The sequence below is a fragment of the Arvicola amphibius genome, chromosome 3 (genome assembly GCF_903992535.2).
Source record: "Arvicola amphibius chromosome 3, mArvAmp1.2, whole genome shotgun sequence".
In the NCBI taxonomy this organism is placed as follows: domain Eukaryota; kingdom Metazoa; phylum Chordata; class Mammalia; order Rodentia; family Cricetidae; genus Arvicola; species Arvicola amphibius.
In genome coordinates this window covers 85612253-85636754 of record NC_052049.1, presented here as the reverse complement: position 1 = coordinate 85636754, position 24502 = coordinate 85612253, and positions in this window count along the sequence as shown.

Sequence of the window (24502 nt, the reverse complement as noted above, 5' to 3'; positions counted from 1 at the left end):
ACTTTTGGGTATATACCCAAAGGATGCTCAATCATACCACAAGGACATGTGCTCAACTATATTCATAGCAACATTATTCATAATAGCCAGAACCTGGAAACAACCAAGATACCCCTCAACCAAATAATGGATAAAAAAAATATGGTACATTTACACATTGGAGTACTACTCAGAAGTAAAAATAATGGCATCTTGAAATTTCCTGGCAAATGGATAGATCTAGAAAACAATATATTGAGTGAGGTAACCCAGACACAGAAAGACAAATATAATATGCGCTCACTCATGAGTGGCTTTTAGACATAAAGCACAGAAAAACCAAAACAACCCCAGATAACCCAGACAACAAAAAGGACCCTACGAGAGACATACTTGTATCTTCACAAGAAGAAAGCAACAAGATCTTCTGAGTAAATTGGGAGCATGGGGGTCATGGGAGAGAGTAGAAGGGGAGAGAGAAGGAAGGGGTGAGCAAAGAAAATATATAGCTCAATAAAAACAATAAAAATCTCATCTGCTGTCAATTTTGAACTATCACTAATCAGTCAATATTTCCATGTCAATATTTAATCACCGTATCAGTGGAAAGAGTCTTAAAGACTAAATGCTAAGCGATAATTAAATCTTTCCAAAGATTGTTTTTTTGCACAAACCATAGCTCACCATTTGTTTTTCAGCCCACACCTCTGTTGGCCAAATCTGCCATGGGGCAAATCACATATAGATCATGTATTCTTCCCAAAGAACAGCCCAGAATGTTTGGTCATTTTACCCATTTATCAGGAGAGTAAAGAATATAAAAACAAATAGGTAAGTCACTTGCAAGATTATGTCAGTCTCTGTAACAAATATACTGAGTATGATTGAGCATCCTAGGCAATGTGTGACATATCATGGGGCAACTCCCTGGTGCTCAGGAGCTCTGAAGTTCACTCCATATCCATAGGCTCAGGGACCTCTAGATACATAGACTCGAATTTTCTTGAAAGTACAAAGAATCTCCCAGTCTAGAGAAACCTGGTTTCAAGTATCTCTTCCACAGGAAATGGCCTAGACCTTGGTGTAGGATGCCCTTCTGTATTTGTATTGCCTTCATTGGTTGAATAAAGAGACTGCCTTGGCCTTTTGATAGGGCAGCCCTTAAGTGGGTGGAGTAGACAGAACAGAATGTTGGGAAGAAGGGAAGTTTGGCAGACGCCATGATTCTCTTGCTTGAGATGGATGCTGGTTAGACTCATGCCTGGAAGTCACAGTCAAGTGGAGATACACATTAACAAAGATGGGTTAAGGCTAGAGCTAATGGCCAGGCAGTGATTTAATTAATACAATTTCTGTGTGGTTATTTGGGGACTAAGCTAGCCAGGCAGCAGGATGCAGCCCACTCCTCCTTACTACAAGACCTCCACTAATGGGATGCTCATTCCATATGTTAAAAATATGAACTTTATCTCCTATTTGAAGAATCAAATGTAGAGTGTTTTTGTTTTAATTTTGAAGTTAATTGTAGTTCATCAATGTTGTTATTGTTATTTGCTACTCTGCAGTCAAGGAGTTATTCCCATCTCACTCTCAGCCAAATCTCATGAAGCAGATCAGACAGAAACTGCTAGTTAGACTAACCCTGCCTTCTGTCATAAATGGAGGAGTCCAGAAAATGGAAGATTAGCAAAGAGGGAAGAGCCTCCACATCCTTAACAATACCCAGCAGAAAGTGTGCTTGTCTTCAAAGGTCAAAGAAGAAGAAGGAGAAGAGGAATAAGAAGAAAAGAAGTCTATAATTCATGTATCGAATACTGCTGATTCAAATCAGGCTAGCCATTGCACTTAAGATTTTAGAAGGATATGGAGCAGAGTTTGCACTAGTGTGCAGAGAAGACCCTAAGCTGTGGCTCCTGTGAGTTATGAGAGAGCTTGGTCATTTCTTCAATTATATGTTGTGTAATGGGGTACTAAAATGACTGAGCAGAGGGAAGGAGAGGAGAAATCCATCTGATTTTTACTAAGAAGCTTTAATATGTCAGGCTTAGTGCCAGACACATTGCCACTGAATCCTAAACAAAGAACCAAGCCTTGGGCATTTAGCCAATACCTAAGGATTTTCTGTGGTACTGAAATGTTTCCTAGCCCTCATCATCCTGGAAGAGTTGAACCAGTGGAAGCACTCATCCCAAACTTCCTCAAGGCCTCTCTTTAGAAGCCCACCGCAAACAGATCAGCTTCCAAAAAATGTCTGAATAAGATTCCTGACTGAGATGAAGAAAACCAAGAGGTTTCCCTTGGCAAGTTTAAAGCATTTACATGAAGCATAGAAATCATTAAACTCTCAGCCCCATGTTTCCAATCTTTACCCTTTCCCTGAGACAGAACACTCTAGAAACTATTCAGTAAATGCTCATTGAATCCTACAAGGCACTGGGCATTAAGATTCGAATTAAGCACTTAATAAACAAAAGTCCCTTTTCCAAGTTATTTACTCTTGTGATGGTTTGAAAGAAAATGGTCCCCCTTGGCTCATAAAGACTGGCACTATTAGGAAGTATTGCCTTGTTGGAGTAGGTGTGTTCTTGAGAGTGGGCTTAGAAGTCTCAAATGCTCAAGCCAGGCCTAGCATGACAGTCTTTTTCTGATGCTCGTGGATTCAGATATGGGATTCTCAGTTACCTCTCACACACCGTGTATACACACGTCACCACACTTCCTACTTCAATGACAATGGATCAAACCTCTGAACTTCCTTACAAGACAGCCCCAATTAAATGTTTTCCTTTATAAGAGCTGCTATGGATAATGTCTCTTTGCAGCAATAAACCCCTAAGACAGAAGTTGGTACCAGGGACTGGAGTATTGTGATAGGTCCAACAAGGTTTTTGTTTGGAGGAATGTGGACTTTGGGACTTAGGTTTGGAAAACAGTTAAATGTTTTAAGTGGAGTCTAATGAGCCATCCTAGGAGGAACAGAGAAGATAGTGGTGTGTTGGGTGATTTGAACTGTAGGGGCCTGGCTCAAGAGGTTTCAGAGGAGAAGAATATTAATATGTGACCTCGAGATACTTCTGGTGATACTTTATTTTAAAAATGGCTCTTTTGCTCTTGTCCAAAAAGTCTGCGTAAGACTACATTGAAGAATTATAGATTAATTGGATTGGCAGAGACAACAGTCTAGTATTGGCTTTGTTGTGTTGTTATTGGTGCTCCCTTTTGTGAATATGTATAATGAAAAAGAGCAAGGTAAGCAAGGAGAAATACAAAATGTACAGTTCAAGGAGAAAAGAGGCACTGAAAAGTGGAACAGAGCTAAATCCTGTCTTCAAAAGGATAAACATCTTCAAGAAAAGTCTCATGTTAAATGGAATAAGGGGAGTGGTGACCTCAGACTAAGACCCCACCAAGCTAAACTTGCAACTTGTAAAAAGGAATTGAAGAACAGTTTGGACCCAGCATGTTGTTATACACCTTATTTTCAGCACTCAGGAGACAGAGGCAAGTGAATCTCTGAGTTTAAGGCCAATCTGGTCTACAGCACAAATTCCAAGATAGCCAAGTTTAGACAATAAAGGAAACCATAAAAAACATAAAATCTATAAAGATGCAATGGAGCAGGGGAGGGATTATGTGTCAGCCCTAGCAAGCAGCAGACCTTGGCAGCTTTGGTTATGTGGCTCTGGCTTTAGACTCAAGGATAGAAGAAAGAGGTTATGGAATCTCCATCCATGACTAAGGAAAGCTGAGAAGGACAGGCACGTGCTAGGGGTGTCCCTGCATGGAGGCCTAGAGAGGCCATTGCTTGAAGCCGTGAAGGTGAAGCCTGGATTTCCTTGGATTTAGTTACCTCGGACCCCAAGATTCTGGAGATTCCAGAATTATATCTATCAAGGAAAGCTGCTAACAGAGAGTGGAAGCAGACAAAGAGAAAGGAGTATGTTGCAGTCCACAATACTGAAGCAAATTGGAGATCTGAAGAAAGTTTTGACATCAGACATGGAGTTACAAGTTTGGAGTTTGCCCAGCTAGTTTTCAGTCTTGCTTTGGTCCAATGTTTCCTCACTACACTCCCTTTTTGGAACCTGTGTCATTATATGTTGTAGGTATGTGATCCACTTTTTTATTTTACAGGGGATTACAGTAAAGAAATTGTATGAATCTCAAAAGAGACATGAACTTTGAACTTTTACAATGGGGACTTTGAAACTTGGACTTGATGCATTTCTGCCATATGTTATAAGGCTATGGGGACCAGTAAGTGGAATGTGGTGGTTTGAAAGAAATAACCCCAATGGGCTTACAGAAAGTGTCCCTATTGGGAGCTGTGGCGTTACTGAAGCAGGTGTGGTATTGTTGCAGGAAGTGTGTCACTAGGGGCGGGCCTTGAAGTCTCAGTTGCTCGGGCCTGACCAGTGTATCACAGTCTCTTCCTGCTGCATGCAGATCCAGATGCAGAACTCTCAGCTCCTTTTCCAGCACTATGTCTACTTGCACACTGCCATGCCTCCTGTTAGGATAATAATGGACTAAACCTCTCGAATGATCAGCCTGCCCAGTGAAATGTTTTCCTTTATAAGAGTTGCCATGGTCATGGTATCTCTTCATAGCAATGGAAACCCTAACTAAAACAATTCTCTTTTAAGAATGGCAGGAATGTACAGATCACTATATGAGTATAATAATAGTATATAAATTAGAGACAAGACACCCTAAAGGGCAGAGAGAGTAAGTTCTATTCCATTCCATTCTAACTATCCTGTTCTATCCTAGTCTATTCTATTACAGAGCTGGATTAAACCAGGAGGTTATACATACAGGTTAACCCATATTGCAGCAATTCCAAAGTTCTTCCAAAAGATGGTCCTTAAACAAGACTTAGATTTTAAAGTAGTATTAAAAAAAACTTCATATAGAGAAGACAGCATGATAATGGCATAAAATTAGACAGAGATGGGAGAAATGTCAGGGGTGACTTGGTTATAAAGGGGTTTCATTCCAAAACAAGGTACTAAGCCCATTAATACATGACTTTAGCCAACTTTGATGTTCTTATATGAAAGTCATGCAAAATAATTTGATTAAAGTCAATGTGTTGACACTGTTTCAGCCTGCTCAACACCACTTTTAAAGGGAGGCAATAGGTTGAGAGAGTTCATCTGAGCAGATGATAGATCACATGGGTTGAATGGATGGGTGGGTAGATGGGTGGATGGATGGATGGATGGATGATGGATGGATGGACGGGTGGGTGGGTGGGTGGGTGGATGGATGGATGGATGGATGAATGGGTAGATGGGTGGGTGGGTGGGTGGATGATGCATCCATTAATGAATAACATCTACTAAGTATTCTTTTCTCCATTTCAGCCCAGGTAAAGTTAAAAGAATTTTATGAGATACCCATGGCACATAAATCACTTCAGTTTTAATCAGATAATTCCTTCCACTTTTATCTCTGATGGGAATCTTCACTGTGGTTTAATTTAATTGTTGTGTTCACATTCTCTTTAGAGAAGCCCAGGGGCACTAAGATGGTGGGTTGTGTTAATTAAATTAGATCAAATAATAGTGATCTTTAGTTTCCTAAAATCAGGATCACTGAGCTTGTGGGAGGTGTTATTTAAAGCAATTGTATGCCAATCTTTCTTTTGTATTAACAGAAGCACAGATACACTCAGTGTCCACAGGAAGAAGAGATGCACTGCACCCAAAAAGCCCAGGAATTTTGCTTAGAAATAACTTTCCTGACCTTCTGCTCTGCTCTAGACTTCCACCATCAAATAGTCTATTCCTTTAGGTCAGTAAAAAAGCCCTTCCAAAAAGTCATAAAACCCATACCAGGAAAAAGCAACTCATTGTCTGATTCTTCAGAACATTTTACCTTTTCTGCACGAGGACACTGTCTTTACAGTTTACACGTCATCTCACGTCATATTCAGAATCTATCACCAAAGAAAAGAAGCAGCCAAGCTGGGGAGCTGGGTTTTGGGTTTTCTGACTTTGTAGGTAGGTCTTATACTTCATTGAACTACTTTGTGTTTCTTGAGGAAGTGAATCTTAGAGAGGTACAAGGCTTAGGAATATAGGAACGACAGGATAAAATTACATCAGCGACAAGGAGAGATTCTGAGTCTGAAAGACAAGTGAGCTCTGCTATTGTTCTAGGGGAGAAGGATGGTTATAGGATTCTCATAAAGGACCCTAGGGCTGCTGACAGATTAAGGATGATGCTTAATTGAACAAAGTTTTCTGCTGCTAAATAACACTTCTTATACTTATACAGCCAATAGTCATAAATAAGCAAAATCCATATTTTAATAAAGGTGTTATTTTCTCTCTATTTAATTGTTTTCAAAACATATATTTATAGTTTTCAAAATGTAGTATTTTTTACATCATGGACGATGAACTAAATATCTTCAGAAAATGGATTCAGAGCTCTGTGGTAGTTTGTGGGAACTAGCCAGTAGTGTGGGAACCTCAGGGTTCCCTGAGCCTGATTCAGAACGTAAAACCCCCAACAGCGCTGAAACTGACCTGGTCCATTCACCTGGTCATCCCATATTTACTGAGCCTCTTTGCACAGGCATTGTGCTGGGTGAACTCAATTTGGTGGCATTTAATCTTCCAGGTTAAGCATGCTCTGAGCAATCCTGCCCTGCAGTAGACTGTCAAGACGATACAGTATCCACTCAACCTTGCTGCTTTCACATAAATGAGTTAAATCAAGTCGACATTATTATATATTTCAATTTCCTTAGCAGATTTCATCTTCAATTGCAATAATAAAGTCTTTTTGGGAAAAAAATGCAACTTTCTATTTTCCAGTGTAAATTAATTCCATACTCTTAGTTTTGGGGGGGCTGTCAAGAAGCCTGTATGATCAGTGATTAGAGGCTAAGGTAGAAAAGCGAGATGTAACAGCTATAGCCATCCTGGGTGTACACTCAAACACCCCATAGCCTTTCCTGGAGATACTGCACATCCATGTTTACTGTGGCTCTATTCACAACAGCAAGAGAATGAATTGGCCTATATGCCCGTTAACTAATGAACAGATAGTAAAAGTGTGGTGCTTACCCATAATGGAATTCTATTCAGCCATAAAAATGAAGTTAGGAAATTTACAGGAAGATGGGTAGATCCAGGAAGCATACTATAAGTGAGTTGACCCAGCCTCAGAACAACAAAAACAGCATGTTCTCACTCTCTGTGTCTGTAATGTATGCATGTATTCCCAAATGGCTGTAATTGCAGGTAAAACCTAAAATTCTAGGGAGGCAACCAATCATGGGTAAAAGAGATGCCGAGGAAATGGGAGGCAAAGAAAGATTCATTTGACATGCACGTGGAAAGGAGACTGGAGGATCAGAAGATGGGGGAGCTAGAGGGAATCACTGATAACCTTTATTTGCAAATGCCACAATTATAATCATACCTTGTATGCTAACTTAAAAAAATAAATTTAAAAATAAGTTCTAGCTTTATTCTTGATTTCTATTTTTAAATGCCAGCTGCCCCTGCATAAATATTAGCTGTGTCTGCCGTAATGCACACTGATGAACAATGAAAACTTCAGGAAAAAAATGTCAGCAGAGACACACAGATCATAAATCAGAGAGAAAAACGCCACCCAGGAAAAGGAAGGGAAGTGTTCCAGGGAGCAGCCCCCATGATGGGATGCAAATACTGACTCTAAGAGCCAGGCTGGCTCCTGGAGGAGGCCGCACAATAGGCTCATTCTGAATGGCGGGAGAGAAGCTCTCATCTTTATCTGTACGCACTTTACCTTTTATTTTATTCCTGGGAAAGAGAAATGACAGAGGAGAAGGCCGAACAGATTAGCCTGTGAGTACGGATGGAGGGTGTTACATCATAACTGTCTTGGAGCACTCTCCCACAGCTGACCTGTTTATATTACAAGGCAGGGTCAATTTCCATTCTAGCGACTCCTTTGATGTTGGTGAATCACAATGCTTCCCCAGAATGCCAGCTTTAGAATAGCAGCAATTGAGCCATTCAGCTTCTATGATGCAATCTTTCTGTAACTAGATAGGATTCTATGCATGGATTGAGCATTGAACCACACAGCTTGGCTTGATCAAAGGCTTTGCTGAAGCCGTCAGAAAATGATGTCTCAAATAATAGAGTCATGTTGAAACCATTTCCACTCCAGTCAGTGAGGCTGCATGTGAATGTGTATGTATACATAGGCACGTATGCAAAATCGCAATATTGCTTCTGTTGAAACTTGGAAATATTAGACATGAAAACATTACAACAGGGTTGTTTTCATGACAATTGTCTGAAAAACAAAAGGAGAGCTCTAGAATTGCATAAAACACCACAGGAACTGCTGTGTGCAACACAATAGATTAACATCCATTTCAGTATCTACGGAGTCTGCAGAAAGGAATTTGCCCTAATCCTCTGATGCCTAACTTCTCTAAGGTTATTTTAACTGACCAGTGAATAATCTTCAAAAATGGCATGCAAATTGGGTAAGCCAGATTTTTAGAGTAGAGATGACCAATAACCTTGCAAGGTTTTTAAGGCAGACTAGATGTACATACAGGAATAACAATAAAAAATGATGATCATAGTGTTTTACAGTTACTGGGAAATCAGAACTCAGGCTTTCAATGGTAAACATGTATTTTCCCAGCCAAATATTCACAGCAACATCAAGAAGTAAGCACACTACCTTGATTCTGCTCTGCGAAGAAGGGGGTCTGCAGGAGACAAAATGTCTGGAGAAGAGAAAGCAGCCATTCACCTGTGCAAATTCCCTTTAAGATAAAACAGATGAGCAGGTCACAGCTTTCTGTGAAAGTAGTACCTCGAGGTGATACATTCTTAGATTTGTAAATCTTCACTTTTTTCTGTGTATGTGTTCATGTTCGTGTGTGAGGGAAGGCATGTGGAGGTCAGAGCATAGCCTTCGGCTTTGGTCTTCACTGACTACCTGGGACTTCTACATGGGACCTCGTCTGGGCCTGGGTCAGCAGGCTTATATGGCATGTGTGTTTACTTACTGAGCCACCCCCAGCCCTTGTATATATTTTTAATGGGGAGGTAGTTAATCACCCAAAGAGTTGGTAACTTGACAGGGTCTAGACTCACCTAGGAAACAAACATCTGGGCATGTCTGTGGAGTTTCTAGAATGTTTACTGTAGATGTGAACAGTGCCAATCCAGGAGCTGGGATCTTTAAAAAGGGAAAAAAGATGAACTGCAACATGAAAAATGTCACCAGTACAGTGACCACCTCATCTTTCAGCCTCAGAAAAGGAAGATTCCTCCCATGCTGCACAGCCCAGCTCCCAATGCTCAGAAAACAGTATCTTTGGCCACTCTCTATTCTACTGCCTGTCACTCCAGAAGTAGGCATGTCACACACCAGTCTGCTCCATGGTTAAAGAGTAATACTGGTTGCAAAGATTTTATTCCATACCAGGACTCTCTAGAACAGTGGTCCTCAACCTTCCTAATGCTGTGATGACGCTTTAATACAGCTCCTCATGTTGTGGTGAACCCAACCATAACATTATTTGCATCGCTACTTCATTACTGTAGTTAAACTACTGTTATGACTCTTAATGTAAATATCTTTGTTTTCCAATGGTCTCAGGCAACCCCTGTGAAAAGGTTGTTAAACCCCCAAAAGGGTCTTGAGCCACAGGTTGAAACCCTACCTTAGAGTTAAAAATGCTCTGACATTATTGAAAGAAATAATATTTATGTTTCTCATAGCCTTCATCAGGTTGAACATTTTTGATTCCTCAATGGTTTCCTTTAATGGTGTCTTGTGACAATCCTGGTTTGCCTGTGCCCACTGCCATCCCCACAACACACAGACATGACAACCAAGACTGCCTTCACTGGGGATGTGTATTGGGTCACCATTTTAATTTTTAATCAGTTCATAAGAATAGTCTGGAGACTTATGAAGAAGAGTCATGGCATCAGCTCTCCTCACCTGTGATCATCTACCTGGGAATCAGGTGTCAAGCGGCTTCCTTCACCACTCCATCTTCCACTGAAGACTTTATGGCTACTTCCTCTGCTGCTAGCAGAAAGGCCTTTGACATTCAGATGGAGACAAGTCATGAATTATTTAAATTTTATTTAAATGCCTTTCTGGAGTTTAATCTTCTCTAGCCAGCTGGGCACCAAATGTTTGATAGCTTCGGTTTTGTACTGGCAGGTGAACCAGACAGAGTCTTTCAAAGGAAATACTGACTCAAAAAGCTTAATCACTGAAATTATAATTTGTTCCCTCTAGGGAAAGAAGGCACTTGAGTTAAAGACATTTTCTTCCCAGAAAAAGTAAGAGATTCTTTATATATAGCAGTGGTGCCGGGGTTCAAATTGGTTGGATTTTTGTGTAATATTTTATTCCATTTTAAGCAATAGGAAAATGTTCTAACTTTATTATTATCTGGTCATCTTGCTTTTGGCATCTTGTGTGTCAAATTTTTCTGTATGAAATGGATATAGCATTGCTATAACGAGGTATTCTCTGACAACTATAATCTTCATGTGAAACATAAACATTTCATCAGCAATATCATTGCATATCCACTCATCCTTTCTTGTCCACAGCAGATCATGGGGGCAGAGAAGTAAGGGTTTCCACAATCTCGGGTCCTTCCTTAGAAAAGTAAACATTAGAATTACATGAGAAGAGAAATGGGGTCTACTGAAGGCAAGGAAAAGTGACCAGCAAGACAGAGGTTGACAGCATAGAAGAGAGGCGAATAAAAGCAATGATGACACGTGTGTAAAAATGCCATAATGAAACCCCTCACTTTATGTTAGCTTTAAAACCTATAGTCATCATCATTGCCTTAGGTTTTTATTGCTGTGAAGAGACACCATGAGCACGGCAACTCTTATGAAGGAAAACACTTCATTGGGGCTGGTTTACTCTTGGTCCATTGCCATCATGATGGAAAGCATGGCGGCATGCTGCATAATCATGTTGGAGAGGGAGCTGAGAATTCTACATCTGGATCCACAAACAACAAGAAGATACTGTCACATTGGGCCTGACTTGAGCATTTGAGACCTCAAAGCCACCCCTGATGACACATTTCCTCTAACAAGGCCACATCTACTCCAACTAGGCCACACTTCCTAATAGTGCTAGTCCCTATGAGTCTATGGGGATATTTTTATTTTAACTACCACAATCATCATGATCATCATCACTACCACCATGAAGAGTGGAATTTGACATTTGTAGGATTTTCCAGAGAAACAGAAGCAGCAGGGTGTTTGGACTTGTTAAGTTGACTCACAGGATCCCACAGGCCCAGAGCTTGAACCTTGTATGGTGACAGAGAGACTCAGTCTAAGACCTAAGGACTCTAGTGAAAATTTCCCAGTAGAAACATCCAGAAGACAAACAACCTAGGGTCTGATATCAAGAAAACAAGCAGCAGAAGACTAGGACACAGAGAGAAGCCACCATCTCTACCCACCCCAAACCACCCCCTTTTCACATTCAGACTCCACTCAGCCTCCAGCCTTCAGTACCAACCTTCCTCACATAGCACCCACCTTCTAAGAAGTTACCTTCACAAGCAACCTCTAGAAGATAGCTCTATTTTTTAGGCATCATTGTGAGGTCCATATGTTTAAGCCAATTAAAAGTCTTTATTAGCCCACCCATGACTACACTGAGTGTTCAGGATTCTAGGATAACTCCAGACCTTTCTCAGAGTAAAAGCAAAAAACCCATGTTCTGGGTTGACATACTTCAGTTAACAAGAATAATTAGCTAAAAACGGATCTTCAGAAGCTAAAGAGCAAGATTAGTACATTTTTGAGGCTTTTCCAGAATATGTACTTAGATGGATTAAGCCTTTGTTTTAGTTTTAGCAGGTGATATTTCCAACATGCTGAGTTTTACAGCCTAAATGGCATTTCTATCATGGAGTCAGTTGTGCTAAGGTTTGTGTCCTGTTACAGCATTACAGAATTTAGTTCAAATCAAAACTCATAGAAGTGTATTTTCAAAAATCACAGTATTGATAAATTTTTTTAAAAGGAGAAACTCTACATCAGAATCTAGACATCACAGAATGTGTGTTTTTTGTCTTTAATTGCTTATAATTGTATATTAGAAATTATAGTAAAAATTAATAAAAAATGTACTTGAGTTAACAAAAGATATTTTGATTTACTTAGAGAAGGAAATTATACTTTATTTCAGGTTATATCCTAGGCAGCAATTGACAAAGAGAAAAAAATGAATTCTGAAAACCCATAAAGAATGTGGTTCTAATTGTTTAATAATCCAGTTACCAGAGAAATGAACCACCTGACTGATACAGTCCAGGGGTCTGGCAAAGATACAGTTGGGAGGTCTATACAGGTATGCGTTATCTATCAGTCAGAGAACTGGAAAGCAGGGAGACTCTGAAGCACAATGGGGAGCAGCAGAGAAACCTCACCAGCTGTTGAAGAAGGACTCATCCTGCAGGTAAGGAAGCACACAGCAGAAGACACACTGAGGAAAAGACTCTGCAAGCTTCTCAAGGGTTGTGGGTTTTAAAGCCTCTGAGGAGTTTTACTCCCCTAATTTAGGGTTGCTCAGTTTGAAGGAAATTTGATGGTTGATTGGCCTCAAACTGCTGTGGGTCCTGAGCAGGCCTTGCACCTTGGGCCATTCCATCAGTCAGGGGCCTGCTGGTGAAGGACACAAGCCTACAAGGCCTCTGTTTGATGCTGCTAGACTTTTGTCTCAAGTCAGGAGGGTGGGGAAGAAGTCAGGCATCTTGGAATTCACTACCATTATTACTTGTCCGTAGTTCCTTTTCCTGTCTGCTAGACAGGGAATCTGTGTAACTCCTGGTCTTTTGTGACCACATTGAAAAATATATTCTTGAGAGCTTGTTTGGAGGTTCTAGAAGGGGAGCACAGCTACTCGTATATACATGACCAAAAACCGGTCCTCCTTTATTCAGGAAAGGTCGTCCTCTTCCACCGAGTGGGCAGTTTTTGGAGGGACAAGAGGAAGGGGACTCCTGCCTAGCCAGCCAGATCAGCCAAATCAACTCTGGTGATCAATGGGGTGATGGATGTCTCAGCCAGATCACCCTCACATCCACTTTTGGGTGTATACCCAAAGGATACTCAACCGTGCCACAAGGACATGTGCTCGGTTATGTTCTTAGCAGCATTGTTTGTCATAGCCAGAACCTGAAAACATCCTAAATGCCCCTCAGCTGTAGATGGATAAGGAAAATGTGGTACATTTACACAATGGAGTACTACACAGCAGAAAAAAATAATGACATCTTGAAATTTTCAGGCAAATGTCTGGATCTAGAAAACATCATATTGAGGGAGGTAAACCCAGACCCAGAAAGACAATTATCATATGTACTCACTCATAAGTGGTTTTTAAACATAAAGCAAAGAAAACCAGCCTACAAATCACAATCCCAGAGACCCTAGACAACAATGAGGACCCTAAAAGAGACATACATGGATCTAATCTACATGGGAAGTAGAAAAAGATAAGATCTCCTGAGTAAATTGGGAGCATGGGGACCTTGGGAGAGGGTTGAAGAGAAGGAGAAAGGTAGAGAGGGGAGCAGAGAGAAATGTAGAGCTTAATAAAATCAATAAAAAAGAAAAATATATTCTTAATTCTTGATGAGTTATCACTTAAATGATAAAAAAAACACCTTACTAATGCTTGGATTCCATGGAATTTGAGCCCCCTGTCTATTTTCAGCCAATTACATTCAAAACTGCACACTACACAATGTACTTTGAGCATCTTTTAGGTCCAATCAGCTCTTTGCACCCAGGTAGCAGAGAACTGAAGCATCGTCAGTGTCTGTCTCCAGTCCAGACTGCTCATACCAGTGTCTCACTCCACAGTTGCTGCTCCTTCCTCTCCCTGAGGAGAACTTTAGATCTTGATGACTGGAACTGAGGGGGATCTCGGCTCTCAGTCCAGTCCAGCATCTTGTTCTGAACTTTATTTCATGGCACCAGTTGAGACAGTCTAGTGGGCCATCTTATTGTTGGAAACTATCCCAGATCTGGGATGAGGATGTCAAAGGAGAACAAGTGTGACCCAGCGCGCGCGCGCGTGTGTGTGTGTGTGTGTGTGTGTGTGTGTGTGTGTGTGTGTAGGCTATCATAGCTGGCAGGATATCGAAAGCAGTATTTTACAAGTGAATTGTTCTGAGGCTTAAAGTTCAGTCATTGCGTAGCCAGACTCCTTCCTGGCACAGAACTACTTTAGTTATCTCCAGAGGGAGAACAGCTTTTAGCAAACACTTGCCATGTCTGTGGTCCTGCTGTTACTCCCCTTAGTTTCCAGGTTACCATCTTGGCCTCACAGCGAGGCTCTGCGCCACAGGTCATGGATTTGAATCTCTTATTTTATCCCTTGTTAACTATATCAGTTTAGGGAAAGAGTAGACACTCAGCAAAGCTTGCTTCTGAATAAAATGATTAAGATTTCACTGGAAATGTTATCATGAATTATAAAGGTATTTTGATAATGTTTTGTTTTGAGTCATCTTTGATAGTGGAATCATTAACTAAAAAGTGAAGGGACTATGGCAATGACACCATTAATTAAGTGTCTGCTATTTAAAAGTGGGAACTGAGTTCAATCCCCAGCACCCGAGTTAAGAGTCAGATGCCATAAAGGTCAATTCTCAGCATTCGTTCACGAGTTAGACTAGCCAGCTTCAGTGGAAAATCCTGTCTCAAATTTAAGGTGCAGATCAAGGAAGACACCCAGGCTTGACCTCTGGCTTTCATATACACCCATGCATACATGCACACATACTCAAAGCATATGTGCACAAATACACAGGAATGTATACATGCAATACATACAACTACATACAACACATACACAAGGCTTTTAACTAGAACAAGAGAAAAGGAAACACTCTTAAAATGGCGATGGTGGCTGCCACGGCTGTGCCAAGTTTTGGCTGCAAACAAGCTACCCCAAAACATAGTCACTTGAAGCTCTAAAGGTCAAGTGGTTTCTGTCCTGCTTCTAGAGTTCAGGAATGTGGTACTTCCCAGCAGGGTGGTTCTAGCTCAGGCTTCTGGGCTCTCAAAAGGCTGCAGGCAGAGGGGGCAGCGGGAGGTCATGCCAAAGACATTTTTACTCAGTTTTTTCGTGTCCAGGTTGAGAGATGACTCCTGAAGCTGAAGCCTGGAGCTAAAACAGCCGCAGCATCCAGGTTAGCGCATTCATTGTCAGATCCCTACATAATCTCTCCAACAAGTGGCCTCTGGGGCCCTGGATTTGGGATTAGTTCATTCTGATTTTCAAGGTTTCTCACCCAAGAGAGCACTGAAGCACAATCATTCATTCTCTGATAGCCTCTCTGGAAAGCTGCCTCTATGTTCAGTTGACTAAGATAGCAACAAAAACCTTTGAGTGTTAAAGGGTGAGAACAAACCTCCATCCCTCTGCAAAGGAAGACCAGGATCTGGGGGAATGATTCCTTGGTGCGGCTATCTTGAGGAAGATGCACTATCAGGGACAGTGGAATCTAAAATTATAAACATTTTCATATAGTGGAAGTTTCATAATTTTGTTGATAGCGACTATTTACTTTGCAGCCACCTGTCAATGTTGCAACTAAGGGAATAAAATTGTTCATATGAAGTCTTCTGGTTGTTGTGCATTCAAGGAGTACACGGTGGACACTAGTGTCTGAGAACATGAAAACATACAGCTCATAAGGACATCAGAACTGCCTTCTAGAATTCACTGCAGCAAGCCCACAATCCTGTCGCCATCAGCATATGCCAGGTGTAGCAAAACAAGTGTGCAGCTCTTGGTCCTCCCGCAGTCTCCTGACAGGTGTCTCTCAGTGCCTAGCTAGAGTCCTGGGCCCTGACTAATTTCCTTTACTATGTTCCTTTCCAGAGCAAGAAAAGTGCTTACTGAAAAGATCTGCCTGTCCACACTGACTGCTCCATCCTTGTAATCTCCATTTCCCGTGCCACTTTCACTTCCAGATGCCAATGAAGTACCAAACCACAGAGTATGAGGTCTGACTTTCGGAGCAGTTGCTACAGTCGGTTCTTTTCAGGAACTAACTGTCTGTCTGTTTGTCTCACTCTGTCTGTCTCTCTGTCTCTAGCTTTCTTTTTCTCTCTTTCCCCTTCAACCTCTGTCAGAGGCAGCCTCTGTATACAGTTCCCGATAAATCTCTCATGTGAGATCTGTTGTGTGGCATGAACTTTGTGGCACACCTTGGCTCCATCCTGCCAAGGTACTCCTACCACTAAACATTGATTCCTGTGACTCATTAGGATATCACAGTATCTGTGTGCTACCCACTTGGAGGGTGGGTCTAAGCTGCACTGGGAACCTATCCCTTCAGATTCACCTCCTGGCTCACTGATCCTAGGTACTCCAACCAACAGCACCAATTGGTAAGTTTTAGCTTTGGACAGCATAAACGTTTCCCTGAATCCCTGAGCATCTAGCACCTCTCTTATATTCTTGGGGGCAGAGGTACCCCCAGTCACCATCATTAAGGCTATGATTGACTTTCACAACTGACCCAGTCTCTGACCATTTTCCTTGGATAAGGTCTCATTTTGAGCTCAGTTTTCACCTTTTGTCTTCGTTCAAAGGTCTTGGTATCAGGCACCTCTGTCTCTTTGGGCTTTTAACTCTGGCCCTGAACTGGTAAGATTACAATCCACTGTACAGCTTGTGCCTTTCCACATTTGGTTCCTTCTTTGTTCCTTCCTTTTGTCCTGTGGTGTCTGGAACTTAAGACCATAACACCCCCCCGACACACACATACCCTTCTTCACCATGGGAACCTTGTCATCCATCATTCCTGGCTCTCCTTTGGGTTGCTTCCAATATGCCTACCTTGTGCCCGACTTAAAGGCCTCCAAACTTCTCTGCTATTGCGGTTGAATCTGGCCTCCATACCCCTTAGATAATCCGTCAAAACGACTACCCAGCAGCACCCTAGGTCCCAACGTTATTATTATCTACAATTACTGCAAGCATTAGGGGAAATGGAAACAAATTCCCTGTTCACTATTTCTTTTTTTCTCTGCTCAAAACCTTGTTTGTTTGGGTCTGGTTGTGTGGTATGTGTGTGTGTGGCGGGGGGTGTGTTACAAATATCCTGTCTTTGAGTTATGGTTGATGGATCTGTAAGTTTGTTGCAAAGTGGAAGCCATAGCTAGCAGGAGAAGACAGGGACCAGGCCAGTTGGAGTGTGCACACATCTATTCTCCCCCCCCCACACCGCTTACTTGGAACCAAGTCTTCTAAGGTATATACAGATCATTTGTTTGTGAATTTGATCCCAGGTTCTAGCGTCCAATCTTCAGCTGCTGCTTTCCTTGGGCCTGCTGTGCCCTCCACCTGGATACTTATATGCTTCCCTGGCTCCAACAACCTGCTGCATCTCTCACCCGCTGTACTCATGTGGATACCTCCTTTCTCTCCTGCTCTCTGTCAGCTTTCTCTCACCTTCCCCTAGGAACTATAGTCTTGCCTACAGCATCCTGGTCCAGAAGCTGCAGTCCCCACCTGAGGCAGCCTGGGACTCTTTCCTCCCACTCAAAGCTACCTGCTCTCTCTTTGTGCCTTCCTAAGCCTATACTTTGTAAATTCCCTTGCCTTCCCCTAGGAGCTGCCTTCTGTGCCTCTCAGTTCTTGGTTATTTCTTGTCATCTCTTGACTTTTTCTCTCCTTGTCCTATGTCATTTTTGCTCTCTGGCTCCTCAAATCAACTTTTCTGTCTTCAGAGTGGACATCACAAAGACAACTTTCTCTCTAGGCTCTGGCCTTCTACACCCCAGTAACTGTCTCTACTAAAGACACTTACTGGCTCTTTTTTCTTCTGCATTATCCTGGATGTCTCTGGCTCCAGCCTGCAGTACCACAACTTGAGCTCTCGGCTCTGTCTTGTAGCCTATAGGAATGCACCCACATGATGCTCCAAATGTGACCCTTTCTCTCTCTTCCTCCACAGACTCAGATTTTATTACAACAGCTTGGCCCCAGTACAGATCCAGAAGCAAAAATTGACAAACTTGATTTCTAAATTCTCACAAATCATAACAACTCCTGCTGCACAGAAAATGTTCACCTAATATCTGATATCTAAACTTGCTCCCCTCCATGCTTTCTCTACTTTTCACTCTTAAAAATTTATAGTCTCCATGATTTCTTTATACCTTGCTCTCAAAAAAATCTCTTAAGACTATACTGTAAATTATATATCCGGAATTTGGCTTTAAGCTCATAACCAAAGGCTTATTATTAAAAAGCTATATATGGGTATATGCCCAAATGTTGGCTGAGACTGCTTGTTTTGTTCCCCACTGCCCAGACCTAAAATAATCACCCAGAACTATATTATTTGAAATACTGTTTGGCCAAAAGCTTAGTGTATTTTTAGCTATCTCTTACATCTTAAATTAACCCATTTCTATTAATCTGTTTATTGCCACATGGTTGTGGCCTACTGGTAAGGTTCAGTCCAGTGTCTTTCTCCTGTGGTGGCTACATGGCTTCTCTCTGACTCTGCCTTCTTTCTCCCAGCATTCAGTTTAGTTTTCTCTGCCTAGATCTATTCTGCCCTCTCATAGGCCAAAACAAATTCTTTATTCATTAACCAACAAAAGCAACACATATGCAGAAGGACTTCCCACATCACCCAAATAGGTGAATTATCTCTTGTTTAAGATGTGTGTGTGTGTGTGTAACTTGAATTCAACACTGTGTGTATATGTTATATAACTTGGATTCAACTCTCATTTTATACACATACACATATATGTTAGGAAGACGTGTTTTTTAATAGTAACCATGTGGTTCTCCTCCATCTTGGCTGATGACCTCATCAGAATGATAGCTAAAACATACAATAGTCACCTTATAGATGATCAAATTCTTTAATGTGTTCATAATTGTTCATATAGCCATGCTAAGTAAAAGCATAATTAATTACATGGATAAGCTTTATTTAGCTTGCTTCACCTATACAAGGTAGGACCGTCCCCCCAAATCCCTCCTCCACAAGGATGTCTGTTGGTTCTTCTGAGCCAGGCAGCTGAAGACTGACACTGCCCTGGGGCCTCTGCCTCCAACAACCATGGAGGAACCTAGGGTAATTGTCCAGGTAGCTGGTAAATTTGTCGTTTTAATAGATTTGGGAGCTATTTGACCTGGACTTTGCTTACTCAGGTAAAATTCGTCCATCTCAGAACCCTGATGGTGTTGGCCAGTGAGAGCTTTGCCAGTTTAACCATAGCACCAAGGCTTCAGCTGCCTTCTCGGTTTTCTTCAAATGTAAGAAGCAGGACACTGGCCTCACTTTCCTAGAGCTGCGACTAACAATAGACACAGTTTACCTTCTTACCAAACTCATGAAAAACAGATTTTAATGTAACGTATTACTAATGCCCTATTTAAAGAAATTTACTTTACCATGACTGCCCTCAGTAATCTGCCACCTGTGTCATGGCAAGAGGTTTGGTAGGAGAAACGAGTAAAGTTTATGTAAGGTCTGAGGACATAAAAGCTTAAGTTGTATTGATCTAAGAAAATGTTTTAATATATGTAAATGCAAGTTCTAAGGCCTGAGAATGCGAAAGCTTAAGTTACAAGGGTCTAAGAAAATGCATTAAGGTGTGTAAAGGTAATTTGTGCAGGTATAAGAAAATGATTTGCGTACATATAAAAATAAAATATATTTCATATTTCTTTCTTGCTTTATGAAATTGTTATATTAAGACTTTATAAGTTCAGAATCTTAATAATCAATGAAGTTCTGATAAACCATATAACCAATGGAGTTCTAACAAACTAGTAATCTAGCTCTGGTAATCACTGACTGTTGTTATCATAGTCACAAACTAAAGATTTTAAATTCCCTTTGGTGTCTTCTGAGTATAGACTTAAAAACACTTCTCGGCATCCTAAAAGCATCTGTCTGATCTATATACACCTAGTCTTCTGGTCAGAAGAAAGAGTGTTCATACTTTTAACGCAAAATCGTTTGGGTCCCCAAGCTCCCACTGTAACACCAAAGCATGAGTCTACTGCCTTTTCTACAATATAGATTTCAGTACAGATTACGAACAATGGTAATGCTAACAAATCTAAAACATCGCTTTTGTAAACTCAAAAAAATTGTTGTAAGCTTCAGAAAATTCACTTGAATACAACTCTTGTGGGTCAAATTTTCTCCAGATAAATACTATCAATCAATATCCTGTTTTCCCATCTACATATTCTGCTTCTTCCTGAGGGTAGTCTCTCCCCCCATTTCCCTTCTCTTGGGACTCTCCTTCCCCAAGTACCAGGGCCATGGCCCTAAAAACATCATTATATACCCAAGAAAAAATTTCCTCCTAAACTCCTTAACTTTTTCTTCTACCCCTAATATAAATGTTCCTGCATTTTTCCAGGTCCAGGTGTTCTCTCATAATCTGCATCATGGATAGCTAGCCCCAGGTGGTCCAGCCGTACAAACTACTCCAACTACTGCCTGCAAGTTTCTAGCCCCAGATGGTTCCACAGATCCTGGAGAGTAAGTGAAACAGCCTGTCTTCCAGAACTGTCCAGCATCCCAACTTTTATAGGTCCCCAAAAATGTCAATGCCCCCCAACAGGAAACAGTCTAAAGAGCATGGCACCCCCATTCCTGCCTCGCCATCTTCCTTCCTATTTTCTCAATTTTTATAATAAACAAAAAGGAGGAATGTTAAGAATCAGGGGTTCCCCTAGTCTGCCTTCGGCAACTTGGCACCAGCAGCCATGTCATTACCAGCCACCAAATGTGACACTTGTGTCCTTTAAAAGGTCCTGGCCATCACAGTCTACTCTCTGTCTCCGAGTCTTTCTCTCTGTCTATCTGTCTGTCTGCCTCTCGGTCTCTTCCTCATTCACCCTCTCTCAGAGGAAGCCTCTGCATACCCCCTAATAAACCTGTTGCATGAAATCTGTTGTGTGGTGTGATCTTTGTGGCATACCTTGGCTCCAACCCATCACAGAACTCCTACCACTAAAACCCTAATAATAGTAAAACACCATAAAAGGTTATAGTTCCAGAGGAACAAGAGTCCGTGATGATGGAGCAGAAGCAGCAGGCAACAGGATGCTGGAAGCAGTTGCTGAAGGTTCACATCTCAAACCAGAAGCACAACACAGAACAGAAGGCACTAACTAGAAGTGACTTTAAACTTTCAAAGCCTGCCTACAGTGACAAACTGCCTCCAAAAAAAGGCCACATCTCCTAAAACTCCCAAACAAATTGAAACGAAAGCATTCTGGTGCATTATCTAATTCAGCACTAAACCTTAAAACCCACAGGAAGTTAATACTGTGACCACACAATGTAGCTAACATTAATGGAAGGTCCTGAGAGCATTATACCGTGTGATGGTCTTCTTTTCAGTCTTCATTTGAAGCATGAAATGGTTAATTAGTGTTCTGAGACTGATAAAGGAAGATGACTCTGAGCCTGTCCTAACATCTGTCACCTTGACTACAAGGCTACACCACGTGCTTGGTGAATGAGGAAGTTCTTGTATAATTCTGTGCATTTCTGTGAACCCATCCATGACAAATGCAAAGGGCATGATAACTGATAATAGATAAACGAAGGCAAAAGGTAAGAAAGAGGAGGACATTCCTTAATTTACAAAACAAAGCAAAAGCACACTGTCCCCTAAAACAAAAGAGTTTGCTCTTGTGGTGGTGACAGTAGTTGTTGCCAGAAAGCAGTCAGAGAGGCTAACATGTCTTTAAATATTTAGAGTTCTGATTTATCTTCAAGAAGGCAGCCTGTGTACACAATTGCATTCACTCCTGGATCTTTTGTGGGAGCCTATAAATAGAGTAACAAGATATACTAATAATACAGGCATCTTGGGTTCTGAACCCCAAGAACACTGCCCTTGGGGGCCAGGTTTATACCACAAAGAAAGGCACCCTGCTCTACCTGACCTTGGCCAGACCCAGGGCAATTGGAATGACCAAGGAATTGAAGACTTATAACCCTGGGCACTTGGTTATCATTCAAGAACAAGTGTGATAGCTCCAGAGAGTCAGGTCTCACATTTTTTAGAATCATTATAATTTGAGTTTTCAGGACAGCCACACAAGCTTACATCTTTCAGAACATGATGCTCCTTTGCCTACCATTCACTCCTGTTCTTCCATCATGAAATGTAAAAGGCTGTCCTGGGTTGGAGGGATAGCTCTGAGTCCAAGGAAGTTTGCTGCTGCTCTTCCAAAGGAGAAAAGTTCAGTTCCTAGCACCCAAGTTGGGTAGCTCACAACCATCTATAACTGTAATTCCAGGACATCTGATGACCTTGTTCCCCAAGGGCACCACACACACACACACACACACATACACACACACACACACACACACACATACACACAGACAGACACACATGCAGAATCATATTTTAAGGTAGTTCTTGTGTGTGCCTGATGCTCTGAATCTATATACTCTGGGGAAAGATTCTGAGTTGTTTTGTTTTTCGATTTCTCTGCCCCAGTTGAGTGTAGAACAGAGATGGAAAGTGACAGATCAGAACTCACCATTAGTGACCAGTGACCTTGATACCATTTTTAAATCTTAATCCTCAAGGCTCCAAAAGAAGACCACACAAGATATTTTAGAAAATAAGGTCTTAGGGGTTTGGAATTTTTAAAAATTTTCTAAATTTTAAAATCTATTTTGTAAGCATTGAAGTTACTGTATTTCCCCCACAGCATTTCCATGTATATGTATCGTCCCTCTGGCCTTCTCTGTCTCCTTTCCCCAATGTGCCCCAGCAAGACTTTCTTTCTTCTCTTAGGAATCTTCTCTTCTGATATTCTCTCCTTTGGTTTGCCTTGATGGGCAGAAAAAGCAAGCTTGCCATGCTGTCAGTGAGAACTGAACTGATTGAACTGGTATGGTCTGTTTGTTCCTACACAGAGGGCCACCACAAGATCCAGCTACACCACTCCAAGAATATTCCGGAAGGCTTCTAAGACAGCATTCAATACAGATACCTACACAGTCCTGCTTCTTGCTGTATGATTCACAGAAACTGAGCCAGGCTAGGTGTCTGTCAACAGACGGATAGAGATAAGAGAGCTTTAACCTCTTTCTGTGTGTCCTTGCATCTGCAGTTTGTTCTCTGTTCTCTACTACTGGCCAATCCTCTCTAGGACTAGGAGATGTGATACCTAGATTTTAAAAGTTCTCTTTTCCAGAACAGCATCCACTAGTTGCACATACCTATTTAAATTTCAACTGGGCAATATTAAAGTAAATTAAATTAAAAATTCAACACCCTACTCATGCTTGCCATAGTTCAAGAGCTTCAGAGCCACATGTCATCTCTGACTTTGTCCTGGTTGGCTAGTCAATCCCTGCAGAAAGTTCTCTTGGGCAGTGTTGCTTAAGCAACCCCTTCAATCTGAGCTCTTGATGCAGCAACTTCTAACCCCAGCTTCCCTCAGCATACATCTGTGTTTTCAAATGCACAATCATGGCTGCTATGATTGTTCACATTCATCTGACAGCAGGCTCAGAGCTGGGAAGAACTGCCTAGGGGCTATCAGTGAAGAAACTGACGGATAGGAATGTCTGGGATATGTGATCCACATGTGAATTGGCTCTTGAAGGTTCATGGTATCTGAACAGCTACAAGTCTGGGGTTAGATTATTTGCATTCTGATGGGGTAGAGAGGTCCGAGAGCAAAGAAGAGCATATAGTTCCCTCCTCCCAGAATGTGAATGGCTGTGCCTGCATCATTTATAAGTTCTCTATAAATATTCATGGCAGAAAATGTATATGTAAGATATGTGTGCTATTTACTCCATGTACATGATTAAAATTCATCCACTTTAGATCTGAAAGACTTAATGTTTACCGTGCTAGAACAACCATTCTATGACTGAAAATGACTTTGAAAGAAGGAAAACAGGGAGGGTGTCCTTTCTGAGTAAGAGCTGCAAGGGATGGGAGAAAGTGTGTAATATGGGGATTTCATACATTTTCATCTCATAACTGAAGGTATAGAAAGTAATCCATGACCCCATCATCCTGGCTGCTGGCTCTCTAGGGAGTGTGTCATATGTTTTCCTCCAGGGAGATAAATACAAATTTCTCTTCTCTCCGGACAGAGTACCATAATAGACTAAAGAAACAATCCCGCCGAAGTCTACCCCAATGAACCAGTGTACTGACTGAGGTTGTGTGAGCATTATGTAGCAGGGGTGACCTACTCGAAGACAGTTCCATCACCAAAACCCTACTCCAGCCTGGGTTAGGACTCAGAAGTGCTGCACACGGGGAGCTCTCTGCAGTACCAAAGCAGGCCAGAGCCACCTTCCCAGAAATGGTTACAACTTGGACAACTTTGAAGAGGGCTTCTGAATCCTGTAAGCTCCAAAAGAACTTGAGACTTGGAATTGTTATGTACGTGCTGGGTTCCTTCTTTCTCTAAGAGGGACTTGTTCAATTTA